The 18300-nt window shown below is 47.0% G+C and overlaps 2 long non-coding RNA genes and 2 other non-coding genes across 7 annotated transcripts in view; 3 read left to right on the top strand and 1 right to left on the bottom strand.

The window, feature by feature from the left end:
• LOC147578312 (uncharacterized) overlaps positions 1-6500 on the bottom strand; it is a 25559-nt gene extending 19059 nt beyond the window's left edge. For both annotated transcript variants that reach the window (XR_015255068.1, XR_015255070.1), the window contains exons 1-2: positions 6162-6500; positions 5289-5434 (exon numbers count right to left, since the gene is read on the bottom strand). This is a non-coding gene — a long non-coding RNA (uncharacterized LOC147578312). The remainder of the gene's footprint in view (positions 1-5288; positions 5435-6161) is intronic.
• LOC147578314 (uncharacterized) lies at positions 6215-14912 on the top strand. Of its 3 annotated transcripts, none has more exons than XR_015255066.1 (5): positions 6215-6393; positions 6585-7126; positions 12659-12768; positions 14126-14255; positions 14364-14912. It is a non-coding gene; the product is annotated as an uncharacterized LOC147578314 (long non-coding RNA). The 3 variants fall into 3 exon arrangements; XR_015255067.1 differs by lacking the exon at positions 12659-12768 and having other exon boundaries at positions 6585-6867; positions 6935-7126; XR_015255065.1 differs by lacking the exon at positions 12659-12768.
• On the top strand, positions 7555-7628 carry TRNAN-GUU (transfer RNA asparagine (anticodon GUU)). Its single transcript has one exon. It is a non-coding gene; the product is annotated as a tRNA-Asn (tRNA).
• TRNAV-CAC (transfer RNA valine (anticodon CAC)) lies at positions 14815-14887 on the top strand. Its single transcript has one exon. It is a non-coding gene; the product is annotated as a tRNA-Val (tRNA).
• Positions 14913-18300: the final 3388 nt, after the last annotated feature.

Below are 18300 nucleotides of genomic sequence, written 5' to 3' on the forward strand. Positions count from 1 at the left end.
CTTTATTTCATGCAAAGAGGTCCACGAGAAGGAGTATCAGGACACAGGTTACAAATGCTGTCATATTACTTCATAGAAAAATACATAAGGGAGCTTCCCTAACCAGATGATTACAAAAAGTGTTATAAAGAAAATAACAAGTTATTGGTTTAAAAAAACAACAACACAGTACCAGTCAATTGTGCCTCTTGGGGGCCCTAAAAATATTTCCCCTCCCATATTGCTTCATGAGATTTGTAAGTTTATCAACTGCCCGGTGGGTCAGCTGATGAGTCACTTCTTCCCCACCCCCTCCCCCCGCCCCCTTATGTTCATTTATTTATTTTGAGAGAGAGGGAATCCCTCAAGCAGGATCCGAATTGTCAGCAGGGAACTCGATTCAGGGTTCAAACTCAGGAACTGTGAGGTCATGACCTGAGCCTAAATCAAGAGTCAGCTGAGCCCGACTAAGCCACCCAGGTGCCCCTGAGGAGTCATTTCCATCAGGGATCTTTCCGTGGACCGTGACCAGACAGGATTCCTATTTGGGCCATACCATAAATCAGTCAGTGGACTGAAACTACAACCACTGGCAGCTCTAAGGTTTTTTCTTTGTGGGATACCCTGGATTGAACATCCTTAAAAAGGAGTTTTAGATTTCCTTTCGGGAGATCATTTATGTTACCTATGAGGGCCTTGGTTTTGATAGATTTTAAGGCAATGGTCCTTGGTGCTCTACCAGCCAAAAATTTGTCTTTAGCTCCTCCTGAATCTAATTTGTACATATGTATGTATGTATGTATGTATGTATGTATGTATGTACGTACGTATGTATGTATGTATGTATGTTATGTCTGTAAGGGAGAGTGAGCGTGAGTCGGGGAGAGGCAGAGAGAGAAGGAGAGAGAGAATCCCAAGCAGGCTCTGCGGAACCAGACACCGGGGGATGGGGCTCAATCTCACTGGACCCTGAGATCCTGACTTGAGCTGAAATCAAGAGTCCGATGCTTAACCAACTGAGCCACCTAGGCACCCCTTCCTGAGTCTAATTTTGAATGTCCAGGAACCTTAATAATGGCCAAGGTGGATGCAAGTTTGTCAAAAATATCAAAAAGTCTTAGACACCGGACTGTATAGGATCACAGAACATGAATCAATAGTTAATTATGTATTGGACCACAACGACAATAAACGATTTTAAAGGCAAATACCAGGACATTACATAGCTGAGCAAACCCCATAAGAGACCTGATAAAGCACTGAAAATTATTTTGATAAAACACAAAATCTTTGCTTTCCTTTTTTAACCTCCTCTCAGGTGCAGAACGATAGTACAGGAAAACTTTGTCGTTTTAACAGAGGAAAAAATATTAATATTTGGTTTGATATAAGTAAATTACAATATGAGATCCATTAATTAAAAAAAATTTTTTTACCATGTATTTGTTTTTGAGAGACAGAGCACGAGCAGGGGAGAGGCAGAGACAGAGGGAGACACAGAATCTGAAGCAGGCTCCAGGCTCCAAGCTGTCAGCACAGAGCCCGACACGGGGCTCAAACTCACAACCATAAGATCATGACCTGAGCCGAGGTCAACCACTTAACTGACTGAGCCACCCAGGCACTCCTAGATCCGTTAATTTTATATGTTCATCCTGACATTGTTCTGCTAGACTGGGAATGACAGAACAGGCAGGGCCAATAGGATTCCATATTGCTGAAGAAGGTTGCTCTAGGTTGAGTAGGCAGAATAAAGATTTAAAAGATGGGACAAGTTCTAAACTGAGGGCAGATGGTATAAATATCAAAGAAGCCATCACCAGAATCCCAGCCTTGCAAGTAGTTATAAAACATGGGGAAGTTTTTGGGGCACCTGGGTGGCTCAGTCGGTTGGGCATCTGACCTCGGCTCAGGTCATGATCTCACAGTTCGTGGGTTCGAGCCCCGCATGGGGCTCTTGTGCTGACAGCTCAGAGCCTGGAGCCTGTTTCGGATTCTGTGTCTCCCTCTCTCTCTGCCCCTCCCCTGTTCACCCTCCGTCTCTGTCTCAAGAATAAATAAACATTAAAAAAACAAAAAAACATGGGGAAGTTGTTTCAACAAAGCTTGCCACCTGGCTATGAATCTTAAAAGACAAGGCAACAAAGGATGAGCCCATCAAAGAGTGATTGCAGCCTGGCCTTGAGGAGTCACCGCTGTGTGTGCAGAGGACAGAAAGGATGATTGTTCTTGTACTGGCATTTCAGCTGGCCACACAGACCCTTTGTTGCTCAATTTACTGTGGTATATAAGCAGTGGCTCTCAAACATGTTGGATCATTTCACAGCAAGAAATATACTGTGTAGTGTGTCTCAGCACATACTTACACACATAAAACCATATAACTAACTCAAGTATAAGTTTAATAAATGGACAAGTATTGCCTATTTTCAGTATATGCCATGTAGGTACTCTAATTTTTACTTTTTTAATGAAAATTTTATTTTTAATTTATATATAGATAATAACTACATCTATAATAAAATATGTATCGTCCATTCATCTGTATAAACAGATATGGATAACATTTGTATTTTCTACTTAAATAAGTGTTCATCATAATTCATTGATGGTCTGTGACCACAGGTTGAGAAACCCGAAGTTACAATAAATCCTTCCACAGTAGGAGAAAGATCTTATGGAAGTTCACTGATTCTTCTCTTCCGAAGGCACACCTGCTGGCTTGTCTGCATTCTCTCAGCATCCACGCATGCAGTTTATGCAGAGTTAACATATGCTTAGTATTCTAAGTATTCTCATTGGTTCATTTGTATTTTAACTCCCTTTCCAATCTAATTTTTAATCATTTGTTTTTTTAATTTTTTAATATTTATTTATTTTTGAGAGAGAGAGAGAGAGAGGGAGGGAGGGAGGGAGAGGGAGCTGGGGAGGGTCAGAGACAGAGGGAGGCACAGAATTCGAAGCAGATTCCAGGCTCTGAGCTGTCAGCACAGAGCCCAAGGTGGGGCTCAAACTCACCAACTGTGAGATCATGACCTGAGTCAAAGTGGGATGCTCAACCAACTGAGCCACCCAGGTGCCCCCTCTTTAACCATTTGTAATTTTTGCTTTTCAGTGACTATTAGGAAGCAGGCAATTGTGAACTGTCTATCATAAATTAGCATCCTGTTGTATATTAGCAAGCTTATAAATACATTTCAAAATTTTTAGAGACATACTCTTTCTCATAATAATTTTTTGGTACAAATGGAAATGCCAAAAGTAGATAAACTAAGCTTAGCATTTAATATTTATCTATTTTGGAAATAATTTAGATATTCAATGAGTGTCCATTATTTAGTTTATCTTAGTATAAACTTTGATCTTCTATTTATTTAAACTAAAACATTTATTTAAAAATTTTTAAGTTTTTATTTATTTCTTTTGCGGGGCGGCGGGGGGGGGGGGGGGGGGCGGCGAGAGCAGGGGAAGTTCAGAGAGAGAGGGAAAGAATCCAAAGCAGTCTCCATGTTATCAGGCTGTCAGTACAGAGCCTGACTGAACCGGAACCAAGAGTCCAAACGTTAACCGACTGAGCCACCTAGGCACCCCTAAATTACTTGTTTTTAACAATTATACTTGGATAAGACATTAAACAGCTAATCATCATTTTAAGTTATTTCTTTTGTTGATGAATTTTGTAACATAGAGATAACATGAGCTTATTTGATTAGTAAACTCAGGTAGAAAAGGCAGTTTATCTGCATTCTATTTAATGTTGATAACTCTGAAGATATTCTTGTTTTTATTAAACCAACAAACTTGAATTCGTTTTTATTTATCAAAGATTATCCTAGACTATATGAACTTGGGTTACTTTTTAGTCTATTTCTGAGAACTTTAGGAATACTTAATAGATATAAGTACTTGATATTCCTCAAGCCAATTAAGTAGAATTCTTTTACAAATTAATTTTGGCAATATCATCCCAAGACAGTAAAATACCATATCTATAACATGCATACACACACACACACACAGCTCTTACAGCTTTCTTTCCTTCTTTCTTTCTTTCTTTCTTTCTTTCTTTCTTTCTTTCTTTCTTTCTTTCTTTCTTTTTTTTTTTTTTTAAACTTCAGCCATGTCTCAGGTAGGAAACCCAAAAGAATAGCTGGACCCAGGGGTGCCTGGGTGGCTCAGTCAGCTAAGCCTCTGATTTTGGCTCTGGTCATGATCTCATGGTTTGTGAGTTCAAGCCCCATGTTGGGCTCTAAGATGACAGCTCAGAGCCTGGAGCCTGCTTCAGATGCTGTGTCTCCCTCTCTCTCTGCCCCTCCGCCCCCCTTGTTCCTGCTCTGTCTCTCGCTCTCAAAAATACATAAACACTAAAAAAAAAAGAATGGCTGGATCCAAATTATGTTTCCAGCAGATGGACTAACTTAAGGCTACTTGCTCAGATGACGAAGCTTTTATTAAAAATGTATTATTATCATTATTATTATTTGCATGAATCCAAATTATGTTTCCATAATTTTAAGGTTACCTGCTCAGATGGCCAGTCTTTCATTAAAAATGTATTATTATTATCATTATTTTTGCATGGATGAGCAATCTTTTATTTAAAAATTGTTGTTGTTGTTGTTATTATTATTATTATTATTATTATTATTATTATTATTATTTGCATGCTATCAGGATCCTTTTAGAGCTGTTTTGGACTTATTTTGTCCTTTGCATACTAATCAAAGAATGCATTCCACTGTCTCAGAGAGGTTTGGAATCCTCTTTTTTAAGGGTGCCCCTTAAGGTGGACTTAACTAAAACAGAGGTTCCCCAGAATGGCTACTGCAATTTTAATTTATTTTTTTTCAACGTTTATTTATTTTTTTTGGGACAGAGAGAGACAGAGCATGAACGGGGGAGGGGCAGAGAGAGAGGGAGACACAGAATCGGAAACAGGCTCCAGGCTCTGAGCCATCAGCCCAGAGACCGACGCGGGGCTCGAACTCACGGACCGCGAGATCGTGACCTGGCAGAAGTCGGACGCTTAACCGACTGTGCCACCCAGGCGCCCCTGAATTTAAACAACACTTGTCCTAAAACAACCAGCAATCACAATCCCCACCTACACACACACACACACACACACACACACACACACACACACACACCCTATGAAACAAAAGAGTACTCATCAATAGTGAAACCCCTCCCTCCAGTGGCATGATGGGCATCTCCTCTCTCTCTGGGCACCCACCCGCCTGATCCCAGAGAAAGGCAACGACCTCAACCAAAAGGAAGGAGGGAGGTCGGTACCTAAGAGGACTCACGGTGCGAGTAGAAGGCTGTCCGTATGTATACAAGCTAGGAGCGGTGAGCACTAGTCTCCTGTAGAGACCGCACCCAATTCCAGGAGACACCGGTCCTGCCTTGCTGAAATCACCTCAGGTCCTGCTTCTGACAACAGGCTGTCGGCCTAAAATTGTCACAAGGCAATAATTAAGCAAGACCATTTATTTGGGATCAAAGAATCGCAGTTCAGCATACACAGATGTGAAGAGCAACCCAAATAGTTGTTTAACGAGAACTTTCGATTGGTGTTAATGGCAGAAAGCGAATCTGGACTGAGTGTAATTGATTGCTAAGGCTATCACTAAGCAAAGTCTCTGACTGTAGCAAGTTACAGGTTTTGCGGCTCAGTCCTTGTAATATTTGGTGTTTGGCACAATTCAAAAGTTCCCAGTTCTACCCGGTGGAGACGTGCCTGCACAAAGCCCATCTCCTTAATGGCTTCCTGGCTCCATTTTAAAACCCTTTCATGCAAGTGACCCCATTTCATTCCACCTTTCAGATTCTTTTTTTTAACAACAGGAAAAGAGGTCTAACTTTCGGGACTGATGTAAGTTTTTCGTAATTTCGGCCAGATACCAGTTACATTTAGCAAAACTCACTGGGTGGTGCACTTAACATTTGTGAACTCTATGTTCAATCATTCACTGTTCGAAAAAAAATGTTATCAAGTGAAGATGTTATTTTATTTGTTAGGTTTTATTTAAAGTATCCGTTGGAGTTCGAACTCTCATTTCATCTCGTTTCTTAGCTCGTCTAAAAAGGCCCCAGTGGCGCTTGAAACTTCTCAACCAGAAAAGCCTCATCGTTTCATTTTTGCAGAGACACCAAATACAAGGCGGCACCTCCCTCACCTCCTTCCAGACGTAGGGCAGTCAAGCATCTCAGTCAAGTCAAGTCTGAAGACCGAGACTTCAGCATGCACGGCGGAGGTTCCCTTTTTCTCAGCGCAGAGCTCTGGAATGGCGGGAAACCGTGCTCTCGTGCCGCAGGCAAATGGGGCAGCTCGCGCAGGTTTAAATCTAGCACTCGCCACCACCTCAGGAGACCCTGCTTTGAGCGGGATTGGAACCGAGGCTGCTACAGGTAGAACGCAGAGCACTAAAGAGCCTATGAGCCGGCTTGCAAATGTCTTGCTTTAAGCGGTCCTAAAGGCCTTCATGATATCTTGCTGCCTTGCCCCCCCCCCCCCCCCCCCCGCCCCGAGCTACAAGTCTAACACCCTTTTCGTTCTTTCCCGTTCTTTTTCCTTCCTTCTCCTTCAACTACGATACAAGACCCATTCTCATCTCTCCGGGGTCTGGCCCCTTACGGCTGCCAGGCCGCCGAGGAGGTCTTGTTGACCCAGTACGCGCCTCCGCAGCTTCCCTGCCCCCTCTTTGCGGCTCCCTTTTCCCTCCACCTGCTGTGGGCCCCAGGCCCACGCCGACCCCCCACCCACCGCACTGAGCACGTACGCAGCGGAGCCGAGCTGAGCGCCGGAAGCTCGAGCCGGCGGGTGGCGCGCGGTTCGTCTTTCCCGTTGCTGCCGCTGCGGATGCTGCTCAATTAACTGGATGGGTAAGTTTGAAAAACAAATTTCCGCTTTGAAAAGCTTTTCACTATTTCCATTCTCGGGGTTCTTCAGTTCCTCAAGGGCCTAAAAGCTAAAGACGACCAAGTAATTTACAAGTCCCAGGAGAGCGTCCTGGTGAATGTCTGACCCTGTTCTCGGCGTGGGGACATTAGAACGACCATCGACCCGACCCCTGCCGTCGTGGAACCTCCCTGCCGGGCAGAGGAACCCGAAGGAAGTGGAAGCACCCCACCAGCCTCGAAGGTATCTCCGAATGGTGGGCTCTCCTTCTGACCAATTATGCCCTTCCTTACTTCCTCCAGGCCTCACATTCGTCCTGGGTTAGGGGACGAGTGCCGATGAAGGGTGGTCTGATGAAGGCAGAGAAGAGGGAAGCGTCACCAGGCGAGCCCACCGGGACGTGTAGCTTCCCTCGGGCCCCTCTCGCCTCGGCCCCGGGGACGCTAGCTAGCATTTCAGGCGGGTGGGGAGCAAGGCAGAGTGGGGCCGCTGGGCTGCCCTTTTGTCTTCGGAATCTCTCACTCACGGTTTTCACGCGATGAACACGCTTTGTCAACTCCTCTCCGGTTTTCCGAGGCATTGGAACTTGTTTCCTTGTCTAGAGTGCGGCACGTCCCCGAGGTTAGCAGGTACTTCCTACCTAAGGAGGCAGGGGAAGGGTGGAGCGCTGTGTCTCTGTGGCGCAATCGGTTAGCGCGTTCGGCTGTTAACCGAAAGGTTGGTGGTTCGAGCCCACCCAGGGACGGGCTGCTTCACTTTTGGCTCAGTTCCGCGTGTTTCCTGCTGTTTAGTTAGCACCTGCACATTTCCTCACATAAAGTACACATTACTGGATTCTGGGCCCTAGCCACCTCACAGCACCTAACCGTTCAGAGCCACCCCCCACGTCCCAACCTCATTCTCTGACGGTATCTGCTGGCCTATCAGCTTTATACCTCTACAACGCCAACTTCTCAAACAGATAGAAGAACCCGGGTTCTACCCAGTGTGGTAAAACTCTGTAGTCCGCCCTGAAAGATTGGATGAGTAAGTGAAACTTTTTGTGACTCCCATCTTTTTTTTTTTTTTTTTTTTAATTTCTAAACATGATTGCCTTCATTGTTCAAACTGCTTGCCTTGGGAAAATTGGTCCGGGGGCTGACATTTTTTTTTGAAAAAAAAATGCTAATTGTTCATTTTTTAGAGCATTTTCGGTTCACAGCAAAGCTGAGGGGAAGGGACAGAGATTGCCCACACCCTTCCTGCCCTCCCCCCCCCCACACAAATAGCCTGCCTGGTTGTCAACACCCCCCCCCCCCCCCACTGCAGTGCCTTTGTGCCTTTGTGACAACTCAGGAATCTATCCAAAGTCCATAGTTTACATTAGGGTTCACTCTTGCAGGGTGGGTTTGGACAAACGTATCCAGAAATGTGTCCACCGTTATAAGTATCACACAAAGTAGTTTCACTAGCCCAAACATCCTCTGCGCCCCCTTTCTGGCAACCACGAATCCTTTTCCCGTTTCCATAGTTTTGCCTTTTCCAGAAGGTCGTGTAGTTGGAATCACACAGTATGTAGCCTTTTCAGATCGGCTTGTTTCACTTACTAATACGCACTTAAGATTCCTCGATGTCCTTTGGTTGGATTGGCAGCTCATTTCCTTTTAGTGCTGAAATACTACTTCATAGTGTGTGTGTGTGTGTGTGTGTGTGTGTGTGTGTGTGTGTGTGTGTGTGTGTGTCACAGTTCCTTTATCCCTCCACCTGTAAGGGACATCTTGGTTGCTTCTAAGTTTTGGCAATTGTGAGTACAGCTGCCTTGGCATCCGTGTGCGGGTTTCTGTGTGGGCATAACTTTTCAACTTGTCTGGCTAACAGGGAGCCCGGACGCTGGCTGCTATATTAAGAACATTTTTGGTTTTGTGAGAAATTGCCAGACTGCCTTCCACGGTGGCTGTACCATTTTGCGTTCTCACCAAGCAGTAAGTGAGAGCTCCTGTTGTTCCCCCATCTTCGCCAGCCTTTGGTGTTGATGTGCCTCAGTTCTTTTTCATGGGGAGTAGGAGGCCAACCATGGTGTCCCGTCCCCAGGGAGTGCCTGGATTTGGGCATTGCTCTATCAATAATGTTGTGATCAGTGGATCCTCATCATCATTGTCCTCTGCATTTGTTTGACAGAGGCATTTCTTCCACAGTATGTGTGATACGTATTTAACCTCTTCCATATTGCTTTTGAAATTGAGTTGGTTTTATGGTTTTATGATTACGAATTCCTGTACACATATTTTTGGCCACTTGTGCAGGTACTTCTACAGCGTACAGAACTGGAAGTGCAATGACTGTAGTATAGTGTTCATATGCTGCTAATTTGGGGAAGTCCTGCAAACTTGCCTTCCACGGGAGCAGTACCAAATCACAGTCCCAGTTTATTTCCCAACCTATCCATGTGCCGTTCTTCATTACCTTGCCCACACCGCAATCTTCCTGAACGCCTTACACATAAGACTTTTTTCTTTCAAGGCCCTGAAATCTCGCTCAGCATTAGATTCATTTTAGTCCACCTCGTCCGTCCCTAGCACCAGCAGCTCCTGTGTGTGTACTGATGTCTCCGCTTCCCCTGAGCTGTGATCATCGAGAGGAGGACTGTCGGGTTTTCCCTTGGCTGGTAACGAAGAACCATTCCACGTCCTGGTTGGCCAGGGTTTTCATGCACTGATCACCCAGCCCCAGCGTGGCTCTGGGCTCCTCTGAAGGCTGCCTGTGCCCATGCCTCAAGGGAAGGCTTGTGGAGGGAGGCTCCTGGGCTCCGCTCATTACCTCCCTCATTGACTGTCACAACACTACTATCTCCTTTTGTGTTCTAGTTACACCCTGCCTGTGGCTATTCCTAGTGGTGTTTCCGTTACGACGCTGATATACAATTGAGTCTAAAAAGAAATTTACTAAGTAGAAGCTGTAAATCAAAGTATGGAAACTCTTCGGTAATCGGTGATAAAGGTACATGGCTGTGGCCAACTATGAAAGTGCTGTGTTCCTTAATGAGCTTTGAGAAGCATGATTTTTGTCTCATTTTTACGTGATCTCCTCTGTCCCCCTTGTCACTGCAGGTACACTCCCTCTTGCCCTGAGGCATTAAGTAGGTGGGAGGGCTCAGCTGTCTGCTCCACACTTTGAACATAAAAGGCACACTTGACAGGGATTTGTTTTCTTTTGTTTTTGTTTTTGTTTGTTTTGGGGAGCCTCTCTAGGGAACTTCCTTGTTCAGACCATTAAAAAAAAGAATCAAGATTCAGTAAATACTTCGGTTGGGAGATGTGATTGCATCATCCCGGGAGCCATGGAGTCTGTTTCTGGGGAGGACTAAATCGTTTTGTTCTTTCTCTTCTTCATTCCGTCCATTAGTTGCCAGTGTTAAGTAGGCCTTACTTTTAACCTTCTCTTTCTTTTCAACATCAGGGAGGCTGAGCCAGGAGGGGACGGCAAATCTTGGTGAAGGCTTCTCAGTGCGCGCTGGCAGGCTGGCCAAACACGAGGGCTCTGGAGGCAAACTGCCTGGCCCTGAGTGCTGGCCCTCCCCGTCACAGGGCTGGGCCCCTTGGAAAGTCAGACCAGCCTTTCGGTGCCTGAGTGTCCTCACCTGCAAGCAGGGGTGCTGATAACCTACACCGTCTCGGGGTTGTTATGGGGACTAGATAGGTTATGCTCGGTACAGCACCGAGGAACTGCGTGCTGCTCACACGGTGACGCTCGCTCGGAGAAAACTGCCAGTATCATTGTAACTAAGACTTCCGTTTTCACTTCTAACTGCACCACTGCTGACTTTCAGCATTCCCCAGAATAAATGAGGAGTGTTAAATGGTTCCCATGGGCTCTCCGCCTCTGTATCAGTGACCAGCACCTGGAAAACTGGTCGCTTGATAATTTCCATGGTGAGTTAACTGACAGGACAGTGCAGCAGGGAACTGGATCCAACTTGATCAAATTCTCGGACCTTGGACAGGCGTGATGAGTGTTCAGCTCCAGGTAGACAATCTTTTGCCCGTGCTTCTAGCAAGAGCTTTTGATATCCAGTCAGACTTCCCCGGGGGGGTATTAAAAGAAAACTTCAGCTATGCACCAGTGACACCCCCCCCCACCTTATTTTAAGAACAAAAGGAGGAAGAAAATGTGATTTATCTGGAAATTGTAGATTTCACCTTTCAGTGATGATGGAGTATTTGTAGCAGAACAGCATTCGCCCTGAAAAGAAATGAATGAAGTTTGAATGGAAGGAATTCTGCTTGAAGATTTGGAGAACTATCAATGCAGATAGGACCCACCAGTCCTTCAGCTCAAGGGGAGAGATGAGAGAGAAGAGAAACTCAATGGAATGAGACTAATTTTCTGCGTTATCCCCTCAGGGCATTTGCCAGTTCTTGGCAGGAACAGGAGACTGAGAAACTGGAGAGAGGGAAGCTACTAAGAGTCAGAGAAAACAACATGTTAAGTGATCTCATAGGTCTGGACAGAGAAGTTGGGGGGCCGGGGGGTGGGGGGGGGGGGAGAGGAAGGTCATATGGAACTGTCCAAGGATTCAGACTTGAGCAGCCAAGATCCTGGAATGGGTTAAGTGAGCTGGGTGCTTGGTACAGAAGTTCCCCACAATACATTTGCAAATTAAGCTATGTGCATCGAAGGGGCTTGGAAGGCCAGCAGAGTGTGGCTGAAAGAGAGTGGAATTTGCAGCACTACCGAGGTGCTTAGGGGATAAAAACTGAAGCTCAGGATTCATGGAAGAGGAGGGGCCCAAGGAAACATACCAAGGTCGCAGGTGGGAGCCCCGGACGTCTGCAGCACAGCAGTGTGAGCAAACTAGCTGTAGATTGAGGCTTTCCCTGAGGGCGAACCAGCTGCAAATCAGCTTCGTCAAGGATTAGAGGTGATGCGCCCCTCTGCTGCCTGCTGGGGGAGAAGGTGAAAGATCTTCAGAGAAACAACATCTCCAGCCTGGCTGTCCTTCACACCACGGGTTCATCATTCAATCACAGTATTCTAGGATTGTAAAGGAAGAGAAGCAAGAGAAAGAAGGCAAACCGTAGAAATTGCCTCTTGAGATCTTGAGTTCTCAGATAAGAACTCAAAGCGGTAGGTTTCAGGGGAGCCTGGCTGGCTCAGTGGGTAGAGCACGTGACTCTTGATCTCTCTGGGTTGTGAGTTTGAGCCCCACGTTGGGTGTACAGGTCACTTGAATAAAATTTCTTTAAATTACTTAAAAATCAGGGGCACTTGCGTAGCTCGATCGGTTAAGCATCTGCCTTGATTTTGGCTCAGGCTCAGGTCATGATCTTAAGGTTGGTGAGATCTATGGGGCAGAACCTGCTTGGGATTCTCTCTCTCTTCCTCTTCCTCTGCCCCGAGCTTGTTCTGTCTCGCTCTGTCTCTCTCAAAGTAAATAAATTGAAACTTGAAAAAATATATTACTTAAAAGTTAGAAAAAAAAAAAGGTAAAGTGGTATGATTCAGCTGTTCAGAAAATAGATGACAAGATAAAATATTTCATCAGAGAAATAGAATCTAGTTTTAAAATCACATGAAAATTAAATATATGTAATAGTTGGCATTTTAAAAAAAGTCAGCAGGTCAGTTTAACTGCAGCTTGGACTCAATGGTAGAGAGAGTATTAACCTCGAAATTTGTAAGTAGAAAGAAACTCTCCAGACTGAAGCATACAGAGCCAAAAGGAAGAAATATTAAGAGCGTAACAAAGATAATGAGCCATGTCATGAAGTCCTAACACGTGTGTAATTAAAGTCTCAGGGGTTGGAGGACCAGAAAGTGGGGCAGAAACTATATCATGGAGAATCAAAGAAAAATCATGATGGTCTCTCCAACCACATGTGCAAGAAGTTCGGTGCACTGCAAGCCAGGTAAGGACAAGAAGGTCACACCCCTAAACTGCTGAACAACCAAGGGCAGCTGAAAACAATCACAGCAGCACCCAGATTGGGGTGTGGGGAGGAGGGGACACTCCTATGACATCGTCCAAAGATTGGGAGCTGAAATCTCAGCAAAAACATGAAAAACAAGACCTCAATGAAGGGCCAGAGCAGTATGATTTCCAGCCACCACGTGCTGTCCCCGACCCAGTATCTTTCAAGGGTGAGTGAAGTGAAGACCTTTCCACATAAGCTAACGAAAAAGAAATGCAAAGTGCAAAAGGTAACTCTTCAGGCAGAAGTAACTGCACAGGTCACAGGGGAACTGTGCAAAAGGAAGGAAGGAAGGAAGGAAGGAAGGAAGGAAGGAAGGAAGGAAGGAAGGAAGGAAGGAAGGAAGGAAGGAAGGAAGGACAATGAATAGGTAAAATACGTGGCTAAGTCAAATAAATATGACTCTCTGAGCAATGGTAATAATGCCTATGTTTTTAAAATGTATGTTGAGGGGCGCCTGGGTGGCTCAGTTGGTCAAGCGTCCCACTTTGGCTCTGGTCATGATGTCATAGTTCACGAGTTTGAGCCCCGCGTTGGGCTCTGTGCTGACACCTCAGAGCCTGGAGCCTGCCTCGGATTCTGTGTTTCCGTCTCTCTCTGCCCCTTCCCTGCTCACGCACTGTCACTGTCTCTGTCAAAAATAAATAAAATAGATAAAATGTATTTTGAAATAAAATTAATGCCAATAACTCAAAAATGAGGAGGGTAAGTGGAGTTAAGATATTCCAAGTATACAGTGCAATAATGTGATAAACGTGTAAATGCTTGTACTAACAATATATGCAACATATCCATCAGCCCGGGAAGTTTCCCGGCAAATTATTTCAAAGAGGGAACCACTCTTCTCTGCTAATACTTCCTGGAAATGGAATCACCCAGGAGTATCAGACAGGTACATATAACTATGCGAGGGGCTTATCCGTGTTACCGCCTAAACCCTAGTTTGGATGTTTTTACTACAGAGTACTTAATCCATTCTAAACATATACAAGGGTTTGTGTATCACCTCTGTTGAGGGGCATTTGGGTTGTATCCGGTTTTGCCTAGTATGAATGATGTCGCACGAACGTTGTTGTAGAAGCCTCTTTGGATGTTGGCATTCATTTTTCTGGGGGAGTGAATAGCAATATTCCTAGGTAACGGGGCAGGTCAGGTTTTTCACTGTATGAGAAACTGCCAAATATTAGGAAAGTCGTGCTAAATTACAGTGCAATCAAGATCACGCAGTAATACCGTACACACTCCAATGCGGGAGGGAGAGAGGAAACAGCTTTAAAAATACCTATTTTTCTAGGCTTTTCGTCTTCACTTTGTTCCCAATGCTGAAGGCCCCCCTGAAGGTGGCTGTGGTCACACCGAGTCTCACCACCAGCCTATTCGGGAGACTCCAAGGCAGCCCACCCAAGAATCACTCAAAACGCCAGGTAGGAAGAGACCTTCCCTCCCCAGTCGTGGCTCTGCCACTCTTCCGCTCGGTGCCACTCAACTCGGTTTCTGGCTCTTCCTTTTCATCCCTCTGGTCCGTGACCTAGATTTCACTGGAGCGTGTTGGCCGCGGACCTCCTGTCAGTGGCTTTAAAGCAGCGCAGGCAGGAGCCCGAGGGACCCCCTTCGCCCAGAGGACACCGAAGAGACTCCGCTCTGCCGGGAGGGCCGCGGGGCGGCGCAGAGCCAACGGGCTGGCGGAGGAAGAGCGCGCACCCGACGTCTGCCCCGGGGCCCCTCGTCCTAGAGGCGGACACCCTGCGTTCGGTGCGATTCCCGAGGCCAGGCTGCTGAGGGCGCTAGGGTCCCGTCCTTGGGGGCGGGTGGCGGGGCGTTGCGGGGTCCTTTGCCGGGGCCGCTTCGGGGGCGCGGGCTCCTCGCCCGCAGGGTCGTGGCTGTTTCCAGGGCCTTGGGCGGTTCAAGCGAAGTCGGCGGCCCGATAGTGTGGCCGAAATGCCGCTTTTGGGGGTTAGAGCCGGAGACCAGGCCGCCTGCCTCGTTTCCGTAGTGTAGTGGTTATCACGTTCGCCTCACACGCGAAAGGTCCCCGGTTCGAAACCGGGCGGAAACAGCTTCCTTTTACCACTACCCCCCCCCCCCCCAACCCCAACCCCGCCCCCCATCTATTGTCCTTTAAAACGCAAAAAGAACGAGGGCCGGAGTCCCACCGCCACCTGAAAGCCTTCTCAGCACTCGACCACCAGGCCTGGCCGCTGTGTGTCTGCTCCCAGTCACCTTGGAGAGCGGGCCACACCCAGTTAGTCACTCCAACAAGGGCACGCAGGACGAGGCCCACTTCAGGTTACCTCTACTTCCACGCATCCGCTGACCTGCTCATCTGGCGCCTCCGTCTGCCCGACGGGCTCACAGCGACCGTGGCTCTGAAAAGCAGCACGTTCTTCCCTGGGCGGCACATTTGCGCAACAGGTGTATTTATTTGCCTGACAGAACGCAAAGAACACAAACCAGCTGCACCTGGGACCCGAGCCAAAGACGCGTAGGTGAGGCGTTTCAGGCTCCACCTAATGAGCCCATGGGGACACCAAAGGAGCCCGTCCCCGTGCCGTCGTCAGGACAGCTCTGGAGCTACTTCGGAAGTCGCCAAGTAGAGGGACTCCGCCCCTCCCCCCCGCTGAGAGCCGAGTCCGCACCTTACCCATCAGCAAACGAGGCTCAGAAAGAGAGCACGGCCTTGGCTCTGCAACACACACGGCTCCAGCTGGACTAGAGTGTGGCACAGGCCAGTCACCTTGTGGTCAGGGCCCAAGGGGTCGCTGAGGCTGGAAGAGGTGGTGAGCAGCAGGGCAAGGGCTGGGAGCCTTGTGCGGCTGCATTCAGCCCTGCGCCGCTGGGAATCGCCTCCGCTTGTGCTCTGTCCGCCTGGGAAATGTCACCTTGACTTTCAGGGTTTTCATCTGCAGGGGCCGAAGCAGGGATCCTGTGTGGGTGGATTCCCCGGGATCGGATCGGTGGGATGGGATTTGGATTTTTCACCGCTACTGCTCAGGTTCGATTCCAATCCAGGAGACTTTGTGGCGCTGTCTCCATACTTAGGATTTGCCTTTTCATCCCCCAGAGTCTGGTGTGCACCCAGGGACGCTTGCAGAAGTGGCTGTGCACTGAGCCCCTAAAATACGGGAGGTCAGGAGTCCGGGTCCTTGTAATGGCCAGGCTGGGAGAGGAGAGCTGGGATGAGAAGCCAGGCCAGCGGCTCCCTTCCATTCACCTCAGAAACCCAAGGTCTCACTTCAAGCATTTTCCTCTAAAGAGAACCTGGCACTTGACTTTGTCACTCCTTTCAAACAAACAAACAAACAAACAAACTTTGAAACATACCAAAACAGTTGCCAGAATGGTCACATCCTATATCCCTCACCCAGGTGCACCAGTTAACATTGCCCCACATTTGTTTTCTCATTCTCGCTCCACATGTACAGACAGGACTTGTGCAGTCATCTCCAGATGATTGTTTGGTCCGCGGTTGCTCCTTTGCCTTGGGCAGTGTCCCGCAGAACCAGCCTCTGCAGGACCTTTCCTCCAGGGCCAGGGGAGGGCTTTGTCCTCTGGAGGAGAGCCCTCCTGTTCCTTCAGGAAGCAGACACCTGTTCCCTTCAGGCTGTAGAGAAGCTTCAGGCAGGCAGGCGGTTGGTTCTTCGGCTCTCCTGGAGAGGGCAGGCCAGGCGTGTCCTGTGCTTGTAGGAACACGTCCAGGTTGTCGTGCCCCCAGCACCGGCTGCCCTCCGGACTCCTCCTGGTGGCTTTGGTGGGCAGTGGATCTAGGGTGAGCCTGAGCTCTAGAACCCCCCCACCCGGGGAGAGACCCTTCAGGGAAGTGCAGCTGCTGCCCCCTGGATCCTCCTGCCCTCCAGGCTCTCCTGCCCTGCAGGGATCTTCAAGGGTCCTGGCCCAACGGAAGGTGAAGGATCCTTTCCCCGTGGTGGGAGGATGAGGGGGAGCGGGTGGGAAAGTCTTCAAGGGGAAGGGGAAGTTTTCAAGAGCTTTCCAGGATTGTCTGCCTTGGCACTGTCAGGTAGGTGGCTGCCCTGTGATAATGGTGCTTGGTCTTATCTCGTCCTGTCCTTGAGCTTGTCCTGGCTCCACTCTGAGTCCAAGCAGACACAGGCAACCTGATTTGTGGTGTGTATTCAGTTGAGCCCCTTCCCCAAGTGGGGTAGTGACTGAGCTTCTATTTCCAGGACCCAAGGGGGGCGTGCAAGGACGCTATTGATGGGGTTTTGTCCCCCTCACCCTTTTCTTTCTCTGCCTCCGCCCTTCCTTCCTTCTCTTTCTTTTCTTTCTTTTTTTTAAAGATCAAGAGTCCCATGCTCTCCGGATTGAGCCAGCCAGGCACCCCTCCTACTTCCTTTCTTGCTGAATCTGTAACCCGGGAAAACAGACAAACAAAAAACCCTGTTTAGATGTAGATAAATTGCTCTCCGTGCACTCAGGTACAAGGGGAAAACATCAAGTGGATAGAAAGGATGAATCTCGAATACGTTTAAACACTTTAAAGGATTTTAATAATTTACATATAATGGCACAGAACATGTTTATATCATGTCATATTTCTAAAGAGGACTTTTTGTGTGCATCCGACTGGTTTAATAGTTGTGGCCTAAAAACTGTTTTATGTTGTCTTCCAGGTTTTCTAATAATATAGAAAATATTGGTAGATATATTCTAGTTTATACAGGTCTTGGATTTATTTTCTCTTCAAATTCCTGGTGACACTTAGCCACCTAAATTTCCTATATTGGTTTTACTGGCCCAATAAGCGCACTTCAATTCCAATAGTATTTAAGGAGTTTATACAATATGAAATTATGTGTTTCAGTACATTAAAGAGATCCTATAAGATTTGTAAATGGAGAGTAAGTCTTAGAAGTCTGGAACTCATAGTGACTTAATTATTCTTACAATATTTTGGGGTAAAGGTTTTTAGGTATTTTATATTTTTATATTCCACATGCATTTCTCCATTATGTGTCGAGTCAATTTGCAATTTTAAGATCTACTGTTATCTTTACATTCTTCCAATGATATTAAACTGAGTTAGGGGCGCCTGGGTGGCGCAGTCGGTTAAGCGTCCGACTTCAGCCAAGTCACGATCTCGCGGTCCGTGAGTTCGAGCCCCGCGTCGGGCTCTGGGCTGATGGCTCGGAGCCTGGAGCCTGTTTCCGATTCTGTGTCTCCCTCTCTCTCTGCCCCTCCCCCATTCATGCTCTGTCTCTCTCTGTCCCAAAAAAAAAAAAAAATAAAACGTTGAAAAAAAAAATTTAAACTGAGTTAATTAATGTATCATCTTAGCCTAGAACTTTTCTAATTAAGGGAGAAAAAACAAAACACTTTTAATATAATGCTGCTGCACATATTTAGACATCATATAGAGTAGCTGTGGGCAACAGGTTCAGAGGAGGTGTGGGGACCTTGAGGAGATATTGGTGAGGGTGAAAAACACATGCAACGTCTGCTCCAGGAAGTAAA

The sequence above is a fragment of the Puma concolor genome, chromosome C1 (assembly GCF_028749965.1).
Source record: "Puma concolor isolate L17-30 chromosome C1, mPumCon1.1.hap2, whole genome shotgun sequence".
NCBI classification, from domain to species: domain Eukaryota; kingdom Metazoa; phylum Chordata; class Mammalia; order Carnivora; family Felidae; genus Puma; species Puma concolor.